Source organism: Athene noctua, chromosome 3, assembly GCF_965140245.1.
Source record: "Athene noctua chromosome 3, bAthNoc1.hap1.1, whole genome shotgun sequence".
Classification (NCBI taxonomy): Eukaryota; Metazoa; Chordata; class Aves; order Strigiformes; family Strigidae; genus Athene; species Athene noctua.
The window spans coordinates 15,990,768-16,004,282 of NC_134039.1; the positions used below are offsets into that span (position 1 = coordinate 15,990,768).

The following is a 13,515-nucleotide window of genomic DNA, read 5'->3' on the forward strand; positions in this document are numbered from 1 at the left end:
CTTTTACAAGTATTTCACTCCAATAATTGGTTTGCTCTTAATCAGTGAGGCCGTTAGGTAACGCTGCAGATATATTTACCTAGAAAGGCCTGCAAAGGCCTATGAGGCATTAGCTATTTTACTTCGCGACATAAAAAGGCCTGAACCATAAGCCTCGAACCAGAGTTGACTTCTGACTGAACCTCCCAACCAGCATCATATCAGCATTAAATATAAACATGGTAATATCCTCTGAAAACTATAGATAAAGAATATATATTTTTGGACCCAACACCAGCTGTTTCCTAGAAGACAGAAACTCCTCAGATGCCCCTGGGATCCTGGGCAGATCCCGGACGTGCTTGAGTGAAGCCAAGCCAATCTACCAGATGTTTACGTGTCTTTTTTCATATAATTTGTTTGTTAAACTGGATAAAAGCAGGACCCTCTCACAGAGAAGATGGAGACTCACCTACGAGTGGACGCACTGTGTAGGACTTCCCAATTGCCAGGAACAGTTCTCTGATCCTTAAGTGTGATGGGGCTCCCCAGCTGAAGCGTATATATGGATGATGGTAAAACATTGGGGCAATTGGTGATGTATCTTAATCACTATAGCTAACTTTATTTAGTAATGATTAGTTGCATTACCTTGCTTATTCTTTCTGCTGTTTTAAACTAAAGTAAAATAAGCTTATCTTTTTAACTTGGTGTTTGTGTCCTTTCTGTTGACCCCGTCAACTGGCAAAACACTTGCACATATGGAACTACTCAAAATACCAGTCCTTCCATGTGAAGTGCTAAGGCTTGGACAACCAGCCCAAGCCAGAGTTGACCTATAGATGAATCCTGTATATTTTATAACTGATAACCACTGTGCTAGAAAGTATTATGCTAGGTTATAACAAACCACCTATGCTGATGTAAAAAGTGCTAAGGTGTTGAAGTACTGAGGCCTGAACAACAGGCCCCGAGCCAAAGCTGCTAACTTAGTACGTGATCATTAACAAAATATGTATGCTCATTAATGAAAGATGTAACTTAGATATCATATACTCATTACTGAAGATGAATGTGATAAAAACATGTTTATCAAGATAACAAAGCCATGGAGCCTGCTGTCCAGCCTTGGGACCAGACGTGTGGCCTTGTTTTGAAAGGAATGTGGTCAAAATTGGATAAACAGGGAAACTCCCTTGGCTTTCTCCTTGAGGCCTGGCCAGGCTTTAGGGGAATCTAACTGGAGAGTGAAGCCAGATGTTTACCACATCATAGTCAGGTGGACTTGTTTATTCAATTCTACATAAACCCATATCCTCTTGCAGCAACTTTGGATGCCTCACCTACGGATGGACGCATTGTATAAGACTTCCCACTTGCCAAATCCTCCCTGTAACCAGAGCTCCCCAGCATTTGCAGATCTGGATGATGGTAACATACACAAGTTGTGATATATCTTTCTTAATCACTATTCTCCTCTCACATAGTAATGATTTGATGCATTACCCTGTATTTTCCTATTTGTTTGCTTTAAGTACATTATTCTGTCTTCTCTTACAACATGTTTGCTGTATTACTCTATTACATTATTTGGTTATCACCAGTAAAATACACCTACTCTTTTCACTCTGGTGTCCAAATTTAATTAGTATCCTTAATCAGCAAAATACCATGATGCTCAAAGAAGGGACACTTGCCTGGTACTTCCGAACCAAACTGCCCCTAGTTTGGGTACTCCAAGAAGCACTTCCCCTACCTCAGGTGATCCATACCGTTAACACCATGTGAACTTGCAAGCCCCAAAACTCACACATCCCTTCTCACAGAACTGGAAAACCAAGGAGCATTCACTTGCACCCAATCCCCTTTTAACAGCCTCATCTGGCCAGCACACAAACCCAATGGGTCTTGGCATCTGACCAATTACTATCAAGGCAGAAATTCTGACTCATACTGCAGTCCCAATAACTGCCAAAGTAATCAATGCCATTTACCTTTCTTCTTACCTAAGTATAGCAGATTTAGACATTAAAGACAGGTTCTTCCAGTGTCCCACCCATGTGAACAACCAAGCTTACTTTGGAATGGCATTCATTATACCTTTATTCATTTACCTCAAGGTTACTGCTAGAGTCCTCCCCTTGCTCACAGTATCTTAGCATCAACACCAGCTGAAATTTCTCCCACTCCTGAAGTCTTCCATCACCAGTATACTGACGACATTTTCCTAGCAGACATTTTTGGAAATCTGATGCACAAGATATGATCCTCAATTTCAGCCCTCAAAGAACACCAGGAACTTTATATTCCTCCTGGTAAACGCTAGGGTCCTGCCCAGAATGCAAAGTCTTTGGGTTCTTTTTAAAGGAATCATCTTGTATACCAGTACCAAAGATATTCCTGAAAGTGTCTTGCAATCTATTTTCTTTACCCAACCTACTGTCTCCTCCAAATGCAAACATCAGAGTCTCCTAGGCTCTTTAAACTTTTGTCCTGACAAGGCCCAGGTTTTAGTCAACTAGGTCTTCAAAATACAAAGTGTAATCTATTCTATGGTACACAAATTTAGACAGCTCAAACTGGGTGCATCCACAGAGAGACCCCAAACACTGAAATCCCCATGCAATTATAAAGTTCCTGCCCTCACACCATAGTCTGATCCAATAGTAATATTTGGGTCTAGGGTCATTATCTCTCTCATTGGGTCCTTTTTCTCATTTCTAGGCAGGTTCTTTCTCTTTCCTGTTTTTTGATTCATCATTCACCAGATGAATCAGAGAATCATAGAATGGTTTGTGTTGAAAGGGACCTTAAAGATCATCTAGTTCCAACCCCCCTGCCATGGCCAGGGACACCTTCCACTAGACCAGGTTTCTCAAAGCCCCATCCAGCCTGGCCTTGAACACGAAGGGGTCATCCACAGCTACTCTGGGCAACCTCTTCCAGTGACTCACCACCCTCACAGTAAAGAATTTCTTCCTTAAATGTAACCTAAATCTACTCTTCATCGGTTTAAAACCATTACCCCTTGTCCCTCCCCATCTTTCCTCTAGCCCCCTTTAACTACTAGAACGCCACTATAAAGTCTCCCCAGAGACTTCTCTAGGCTGAACAACTCCAACTCTCTCAGACAGTCCTCATAGGGGAGGCGTTCCAACCCCCGATCATCTTCACAGCTCTCCTCCAAACAGATCCTTATCATGCCTCCTAGCTGATGCCTGCAAGCAGTTGGTGCTAATTGCTGTAAGGGGCTTCAGACAAGAATGCACCCAAGGATATAATTTTTGTAACTGTGATGGGTACAACCCGTGGAGGGTAAATAAACCAGCAGATACCTGTGGAAGCCAAAGATAAAAAAGCTGAGAAACTTTGCAGACAGAGTGATGAGCCTTATATGAGAAAAGACTCAGAGTTCATGGAAAGGACACTAAGAAACACCTCTTCAACAACCACTAGGGACCACCACAGACCACTGAAAACCCCCATGGAAGCCCCTCAGAGCCCTTCCCCAAGCTTGCGCAATGTATTAACATATGCATTAGATTCTCTGGAAATAGGCGTGTACTTCTTGGAAAATACATGAATATTAATTTATTTTATTGTATATAGTAGGTGTGCCTTTGTCTTTCAACATGCATGTTAAGTGGAATGATCTCCCATGCATCCAGCGCTGCAATACAGAATGGCTGCCTTGTAAAACTTCAAACTAAGTCATAGAGGGTTCTGTTGAGACCGAATTTATGGTAACACTTACATAATTTGGAATAATCATATGCAACAGCTACTTTTGGATCCTAACTGGTCCTTAAAACATGCAGAGTTAACACTGCTAACTAATGTATCTAGACTGAACTACTGATACCTCACTTCTTGTCTACCACTCTGAATTTGACATTACATTCAGGTGCAGTTTTGTTAGTTTTGACTTTATGGTGTTTATTACTTATAATCATTCTGTATATCAAAATTGGGCAAATAATGAAACAAATTATGTTAATCCAATATGTAAAACATATGCAATCAACTATTCTGTATGTGCAATGGCATATAGTTAGCTTTAAATGTAATGCTAAGCAACTCATCAAGTTGTATCCTCAGAACTGATCTGCAATACGCCACATATTTATGACAGAGGCAAAAGGTAACTGTACTACCACTCTATAAGTCAATGGATTGACTGTAGTCATAGGGTAGAGTGTGCTGGATGCACTCCACTCCTTGACCAAACTAGTGATAGTTTGGTTCAGGTTTCCAAGGAAGTAAAGGCCTAGGCCATGACCAGGTCAAGAACTTCCCTAGTTCCAAGATTTTCTTTGAAAACCCACACAGGAACAGGGTGACATGGTGAGCTTTGATGTGTATGAGTTGGGAAACCAGAACACCAATCATGCGATTAACACATGAATAGCAGGTAGTTCTTCCAAGACTAATTTATCAAGGAACAAATGAAGCTGTGAGTACAAGGAGTCTCATGCTTACCTTCCCCATTGCACCTAATCTGACTATGAGCCAACCACTTTATTCCATAAATACGGAAGCCTAAGTAATCTTCTGAGCTCTGCCTGCTAAGCAACTGGATGCATGGTGGTGATCTCCCCTTGAGCTGGGACACCTCTCAAAGTTACTCCAAGTTTGAGAGACCCCTTACCAACTGCAGGTCTTTGGTAAATGATTGACATCATGCATAAGCTTGTATCATAGGGCATTGATATCTTGTATTGGTATTTTTGAATTATCATTATATCCTCTGTACAGTAAATAATAATTAAACCTTGCCATCAGACTTTATTAAGCTTCACTTTTACAACACCTTACTTCAATAAAACCACTTTTGCTGCTACTTTTGGTGGTGGTTCTTTAAGAGGTCTAAATCTCCCACGCAACACATGTAACTGAGGCAGTCACAATAGTTATAAAATATTCTTTTTCATTATTAAAAGCTTCCTTTAACTGGACCAAAACTCTAAACACCAAACATAGGTATTTCAACGCCAACCACTCTGATTTCAGTTGTTTCCCACCTCTCCAGGACATGGAGTTCAGCAAACACAAGCTTCCAAAAACTGAAAGGACAGAAGTTCAGCTACAGGCCAACACAACTTTGCTCTCTGGTTTCTGTTTCTGAACTTCTAGCAGCCACTTTCAGATAACCAAAATAATTTAAAATTAATTCAGTATGTTTGACATAGAGTATCACAGAAAGGCTAAAGCATCTTGGCAGACCTGCAACTGTGGTACAAGATGGCCTGAGAATCAACCAAACACATGCTCAAAGAGTACATACACATCAAGAACTCTCATTTTCTGCAATTTATAACTATATTTTAGATGTCACAGCAGCACCAGCACACATGGGTTTTCTTGCCACAAGGATTCTTCACAGATACGTAGGAGATAATTTGATAGAAGTTACCTGTATCTCAGATTGACAGTGAATCACAGGGTAGTTACAGTAACTTTAAGCATATGAAGACTTGTCGCTTCTCTTCAAAGATTCCCATTCCACCATTTCCAGTAGGGTATTTCCCACTTTCACCTATCAGCTTTGCTGTCCTAATGCCATCTGCTGCTACAGATGAGCATTAAAACAGTCCCATCCAATAACCATTTTTGTAGTTTCACACCCATGAACCTCATGTTGAATGCTGCTCTTCCTCCCAGCCTTCGTGTTCTTAGCATTGTCTCCTCCAACCACCAGGGCTTTTAATGTGACTTTTTTCAAGCAGTATTTCTGAGTCAGTTTGTTAGCAGGTTTTTTTGTTTGGGGATTATTTTTAAATGAACACACTTCATTCTCTAAGTCCTCAGGGCCCAAATCTAGCACAGCAGGAAGAGCACTTAGAACAAGCAGGACCTTTTCAAAACAGATGAAGAAACAGGACAGAGATTTTTCAGTTCAAGCAACAGCCATTAAAACAAACCCCATCAAAATTATCCTCTTCAAATTACCTCATTAGCATAGCCCCAGTGCTTGTTAAGGGATGCCTTAAGTGACCAGGAGCTCTGTGTCCCAGGGGTTCCCCCTGCCCTGAGGCTGGAGCACAGCCTGGAGACCCAGGTGTCTCCACTGAAGGCTCATGGACACAGCTCCTGCTGCTACTTTTCCTGTTTGCAGGTTCAACTAGTGGCAAGGCTGGGTATGCATCCGAGACACACACAGGACACTGACAAAGCCAGCCACAGACAAGGTGCTTCCTCCAATAGTACCTACATATATGACTCGCATAAAACAAGTATAGACAAGTCCCTTTCCTCCTTTTTGACTGGCCAGGATTAAATTTCTAAAACCCACCCCCCACCACCACTCTCTGCAGTCACAAGCACGCACACACATTCACAGATCTGTCAAGTACCAGTACAGCCCCTCTGCCCATCCAACACTCCTGCATGGATCTCGGGCCCTCTTACCCACTTGGAAGGATCTCCTACTGACAGCTGGTCCAGCTCGATGCTCACTAGCAAACAGATGCACACACTCATACACTTGTTTCATAAGCACTCCACACTCACAGATCCCCCTAAACACCACCATGGACCCCTCTACTCCTGCCTGGACCCAGGACCTCCTAACCACCAGTTCACCTTTAAGTCTGCTAGCAAATTATACAGGCAACCCCCACACACACAATTTGAGGAACACATGTCCCACATACCCTCGCCAGCACCAGGCACACAGGCTGTGACCCACAGTCCCATTCCAGCCACCAGCGCTGAGCCCCTCACACCAGTAAGGCTCCCCACTCACTCTAACTGTTAGCACCACAGGCCAGGGGTGCCTACACCCCCTGTCTGACCCCAGTTGCTGGCACCAAATCCACTCACATCTGTCCCCCCAGTAGCTGGCACTCCAGACAGAAAGCCTGTGGAACCTGGGGAGATGCTCCCGAGAGATATGGTCCTTCCAAGCAGTGACACAAGACACCCTTTCACTCATTACCGGCACCATGGCCCAAGGGTTCCTACCTCTCCATTTTGACTTGCTGGCCCAGTTATCAACTCACACTGGTCTCCTCAGTAGCTGGCACCTAGCCCTTGCAGCACTCACACATAGGGGACTGAGTGAGACTATGCAGAGAGATAGTGAATGCTGGAGAGTGGCTTGCAGAGCAAGGCCGTGGGTCTGTGCAGGAGCTGATTGCAGCCATCTGATGTAAACAAAGGAAAAACCCAGGGTACAGTTATGCTAACAAGGAAGGAGATTCAGGGCACAGTTATGCTAACAAAGGAAGAAACTGAGGCACAGAGCGGCCTTGATTATAATGGTCAACAACTTTTGGGGAAAACAAGCCAGAAGGAGGATGTTGTGACATACTCAAAATACCACAAGGGGCTGGGATATTACAATGTAACCTTTTAGATGTATCCAATAGATTTATGATTAGCATGCATAATTATAGTTAGTGCTTATATAAGGTGTGATTTCTTGCAATAAAGTGAAGCTTGCTTTATCATTCACATTGAATCGACTGCTTGCTTTCTCCGTCTGTCACAGTGAAGAAAGGGCTTAAGAAGATAGGACTGGCTGCTGGGATCAGGCATACGGCTCAGTCAGACTGACCTCCTAACCAGCTACGGTTTCCCCTCTGCATAGTTCCACCATCCTCTTCCTCCCACCCACCGCTGAAACTCCCAGGTTTACACTCTCACCAGTTTAAAAGTCTAGATCTGCCTCCAGTTTCACAATGGCCCATCAATTAGTGAGACTGATGAGGTTTGCTTCTTCTGTTTTCTTACATTTGACTGTCAGGTTTGTCTCTAAATTTTCTTTATTGCTTTCCTCTTTTCCCTGTAATCCCATTTGACAAAGTCCATGATCAGATAACCTTGATGAAATAAACACTCTCACATCCCACACACTCTTACCCATTAGCATAGCTGTGAAGGTTTGCTTCCTGTTATTGTTCCAAGTACTGCCTGTCCGCCAGGTTTGAGGCTCTAAACATTTGGTTTATTCCTTCCCCCTTACTGTCTCCTTTTGCACTGAAAAGGTCCTTGAGCTGATAACCTTAATGAAGCAGATGCTCTCACCTTTCACATACCCTTACACTCAAGACATTCCCCAGTTTTATTGCTGGAAACGGTGTCCTGGAAATGGGGCTCCTTCACTGCCAACACAAGTCATTCTTTTAACTCTTCGTCTGCTGCCTTCTCACACATTTCTACTGATGTATCAGTCACGGAAATTTTAATACTTGTGCCACAAATCTGAAATTATGTTTCAATGGGAAAATACAGGCAGGGCTACAGCTGCAGATTTCTACTTCTCATCACACTCCATGAAAACAACAGTGAAATGCAGAGAAACCACAAATGCAATCTGATCTCTGAATGTGCCTTAAAACTTGGAGGGAACGTGGAAATTCTGCAGTTGATAAATTAAACTATATAATTCAATTTTAAAACTTATTCAGAGATAGTACAAAAACAAATTAAAAAAAAAAAGTAAAAAGCATTCCATGGCACTTGGCAATGAACCTGATCCACAGTCCTACAGCTGTAGAATTTCACTCAGCAACACCATCACCAAAGTCATGAGAAATGAGGTCTCAGTCAGAAGGGCAGCAGGAAGGAGGCCATTCTTCTCACTAGGAATGAGAGAATATAGATAAACACCATAACATATATCAACAACTGGAAGTGTTAGATACAGAAAAAATCTGAATTTGTCATAAGCAGCATCCAAACTGAGCTCAGAGAGATTATTCTGTAAGATAAAAGTGCATTTTCTGCAGGCATTTGGAAGAACCATGTTTCACAAGGAGTTTTAAAATTCTAGTTATCCACGATACCAAGCAACATACCAACAACAGCAAAAGAGATGTCACTGTTCAGAACAAAACAAAATCTGCGAGATTGTATTTGACTGCTTGATGGTATCCAACCAAGCATTTATCACTTATGCTCCTCAGGAAAAAATTATGTTCACTTTTGACTAATAGTCATAAGCACGAGAAAGTAATTTTTAACACAAAAATCAGAAGATTCTCAGGGAAAAGGCATTAGTAACAGGAATTGGATTCATCACACAAATTATCACCTCCTAATAGTCTATTCAGAAACCTAGAGATGAAAGCTTTTCTAATACTAGCATTAGACTCCTTTATACGGGAATATCCTTGCCTCTGTACTATATAGTACATGCATATAACTGAAATATATATACATGTAAGTATACATCTATAGTTCATGCTTTTCTACTTTTGAGCATTACTGTGATGGAAGAGGTCAACTAATGATAAAGTGGAGACCAAAGTTGCTTTTTCTTGGATGGAATGTTGTTTTAGAAAATACATACACTCCTATGCTACAGCTGCAGATTTTACGGTGTCTCTGCATTTCACTTTTGTTTCCATGAAGTGTGGTAAGTAGAAATGTGGTTCAGTGTCTGAAGAATTTCCAAGTTCCCTCCCAGTTTTAAGGCACATTCAAAGAACTGTCTTACTAGTTGTAGATATCTCCTTTTAAAAGTATTGCTCTTTAATCATTTAACACCTAATGACTAATTGCAGAAAAGTTTACAATCTCTGTATGGAATACTGGCTGAAGTGCAAATTAAGAAGTTAAATGAATTTCAGCCATAGAGAATAATAGTAATCTTTCACAAGCACATACTAGAAGAGCTCTTTGGCATATTTGCATTTTATAGACTATTTATACTAGCAACAAGGCATATTACTAGCTTTTTTAAAACAGTAGAGTGTTTTTTAAAAAAAGTATAGCTGTGACGTCCATCTGCTCTGCTGATTTGTGAGGTTTCCTGTATTACTGTAAGTTACATTATGAACATTCCCACTCATTAAATGATGTTCTTGCAACTCTTCCAAATATAAAATACTACATCTTTTTTGCTTTACATTTTCACTGCCTTTGCAGTTTCAAAACTGTTGAGAATTTACAACTCTCAAGTTTATCAGAAACACAAATAATAGTCAGAAAGATCCTAGTAGTGTCTAGCAATCAAATGTGTGAAAAAGCAAAAATCCATTCCCTGTCAGCAACAAGTACTAGAGTCCTTTGAAAAACTATGGCTGTAACAGTATGAAGTATAGCTTAGAAATACTTTGAGTGGCAAAGACAGGTTGAGAAGTTTACATTTTCCCCAACCCCATTTTCTTCCCCATTTCTACATTTTCAGTTGCACCAATGCTGCTACTTGTAGTGCTTCAGTATGAATCCAACTACAGATAATAAAATAGCTTCCAGATTTCTGACTTTTTTTAAGAAAAGATCACTTCAGCAATCTTGTTAGTTTGTCTCATCAGATAGATGTCTATCACGCACTGGAAAAGCAGGAGGCTCCTCACTGGTCTTTGCTCCTAGAAGGGACAATAGTCATTAAGCTGCAAGTGCTACATTTACCAAGGTAGCAATGACCTGTACCAATAATATCACTAGACAATCTCCTATGTCCCTGATTACTAATAATACATCAGAATACCTCCTGGCAGGTTTTAAAGTACAATTTGCTCTGAAGAAACAGCTTCCTTTTATTAGTGAGCAGTATCAGTTCATGAAACCAAGAACAGCAATTGCCTAACACTAACAACTATAATGTGTGTTTTCCTTGTCTTTTTCTTTCCTCTTCTTAAGAGTCACCAGCAAGCTCTACAGTTTCTCACAAGCCCTCATAGTCAGGCTTAGTAAAGCATGAGGTGCTCTAGGAATTAAGATATCTAAATGGCACCAAAGAAAGCACTCTTTCTTTGCTGTCTTCAGCCTTCCCTCCTGACCCCTTTTAAATCAGCTGGTGGAGAGTATTGCTCTCTCTCCTGTGCCCACTTATTAGTCAACAACAGAGGAAAGCATCAACATCAAACTAAGAGGTTAATTATCGCATTGAGTAGGACTAGGAGAGACCACAAACACTGTGACAAAGTCACACATCTCCAATATGTTTCTCATGGTTGCAGCATATGAAACTGAGCAAGCTCAGCATGTACAGGATTTAAGAAACCACTTCCTTTGTTTGCAACCCACAGCCAAAAGTCAATAGATACAGGTGGTGGCTCAGAAGGTCATAGTAAGAAGCTCAGCTGGTCCATTATGGGCAAAAAGCCTGTCAAAAAGGACGGCCTAAGGAGTACACACCCTCACCTGGCCAGGTGCACCATCACACATCTACTCCACCAGAGGTGACTATGCAAACACAACAGGCCCCCTTTTGATAGTTTTTCCTCACACATACACACACACAAAAAAAAAGAGCTGGGAAACACTGTTTTGTGTCATTTTTAGAAAAAGATATTAAAATAGTCTACTACCAAAACACATTTGCCTGCAGAAAACACATAAACCAGTAACTTTCTGGCTTTTTAAAAAGCCAGTGTTTGAAGGAAAGTCTCCTGCAGATCAGAGTATTTTACCTATCTACAGTTATTTTTGTTGGAGAGATAGGAAGCAGGAGGCTGAAAAAGCATCTGTGTTCTAAGTAGAAAACAGAACCAGAACGACAAAATAAAAGTTCTTCTAAAAACGTGGCTGACCAATGAACGGGAGAAACAGTTTTAGCTACTATTAAGCATGAAACCAAAACACACCATAACAGACTTGATATGAAGCATGCTGTAATGTTTTCTTCCTACCATAACATCAGACAATATACTATTTCCTGGAAAAAACAAACAAACAAACAACACACAACAAAACAAAACACTATTTAAGCTTGAACTACAAAAAGCACTTCAGCCTTTTACTTTGAAGCACCACCCAACTAGCTGAAGTGAGCCAAAGACGGTGAACTAAAAGGTCCTGATACAACACCTTCAGAACTACCTCAGCACACTGGCGAAGGCTTTGCTTTGAGACTCAGGGGAACTTTTATACTGGCACAACTATCCAGAGAAAAGGATTTAATTTTCTGGACAGTAATATGGAAATGATCATTAACACAAGTCTGCTTTCTCTGCCAAGACTATCTAAATGTTTTGGGACACTGGCTGTTAACTCAAGGAAATCGAGCGATAAGAGCCCTGTTCAGAGCTTTTGATGTTAGTGACAAGTTTTACTCCCATCATTCTCAGATGCAAGAGCCAGAAAATATTTACCAGGAATCATGATGAGCTGGGTTTGTTTTTTTCTATTTTTATATTGTCCCAGGAGGCTAGTTAAGAGCGGGGAAAGGCCCAATATCACCACAGAGCTCCTAGAAAGAGTTGAGTCAACCTCATAACAACTTCTAGGAAAACAACTTCCAGCATTCCTATGGGCTTCTGAAGCATATCTATGGCTTCAGGGGAAAATCTACTCACGTTCTACCTGATGTGTCTAGTTCTGACCAATACCAAGATCATATGAAACATATTTCCCAGAGCATATGAAGAAGCTTGATAAAGAAGTGTTAATGGGGTTCTTGCCTTTTTTCGTCACATTTCCATCTGCCTTATCAGATGGAATAAGCTAGGTAATTCTTTCAACTACACTATTCAGACAACCCAAAGCAGAAATAGCAACCCGTAACTCTTTAAAACCGTTTTTTTTTTTCTTTAGTTATATACACAGGTTTGTCAGTTCAACAATATTCGACTGCAGGTGTCCCTCTCACACAAGGCCGAGCACTGGCTCTTTACCGTGTACCTTAGGATGCCTACCTGAAAGACTGAAGCAAAAATCACAGACAAACTCTGGACTTCTGTCACAGAGCTTAAATACAGGGGACTTAAAACACCCAGTCTTCCCCACGCCGCGAGCCCACAACCCTGAAAGCTATTACTTTTTTTTTTAACCATACCTTTCAGTCCTATCTCCCTGGACTGCCACACCCTACGGAGAAAGGCAGTAAAGAAGCTTCTGCTTAAGGTGACCAGGGTGTTTCTGGAAACAAACAGCTCGGCCGAAAAGCGCGCCCGCAGGTCTCATTGTGACTGCTCAGCCACTCGCAAGACGCTTAATTGATGTTAATCAGTTCTGCGGGATGAGCTGCAAACTACCTGCCAGCCACCGGGCGTCAGGATGCCTAGCCCGCTCCTTACCGGGCACGGCCCGCCCCTGCCCGCCCGACCGGACCCGCGGCCGCCCCGGCAGACCGCCGCGGTCCCGAGGGGCCCTCGCCCGCCGCCGGCCCCGAGCGGTTCCACCCGCGGCCTCCCCCGCTACCCTGAGGAGGAGCCAGGAACTGCCTCAACGGCCCAGCCCGAGGAAGAGACTCCGGCAGCCGCCCCGACCCCCGCCGGAGGGGCGACGCGGCCCTTACCGGCGGCCCGGGGACCGGCTCCCCACAGCCGCCGGGTCCCCGGCACCGCGGGCGGAGGAAGGCACGGCCCCCGCCGCGGGTACCCCGCTGCCGCCCGCCCTGCTCCGCTCCCTTCCGCTCCCCGCCGCCGCAGCCCGTCCTCACCGAGCCCGGCGAGTCGTCCCGCACGCAGAGGCGGAGCCAGCGACCGCTGGCTCCGGTGAGAATCGGAAGGAGGCCGCGACCGCCGGCGGCCAGGGCCAGCGGGTCGGACGCCAAGGCCCGCCGCAGGGCGGGAAGGGGAGGCGGAGCCGCCGGCGCCGAGCCCCGCCGCCCTGCCCAGCCCCGCCCAGCCGCTGGGGGGCCCG

The 13,515-nt window shown here is 43.1% G+C and overlaps 1 protein-coding gene across 2 annotated transcripts in view; it reads right to left on the reverse strand.

The window, feature by feature from the left end:
- The window catches only part of RESF1 (retroelement silencing factor 1), a 60,790-nt gene extending 47,369 nt beyond the window's left edge, over positions 1-13,421 (reverse strand). For both annotated transcript variants that reach the window (XM_074902066.1, XM_074902067.1), the window contains exon 1: positions 13,313-13,421. The gene's annotated coding sequence lies outside the window, so the exon portion shown is untranslated. The remainder of the gene's footprint in view (positions 1-13,312) is intronic.
- Positions 13,422-13,515: the final 94 nt, after the last annotated feature.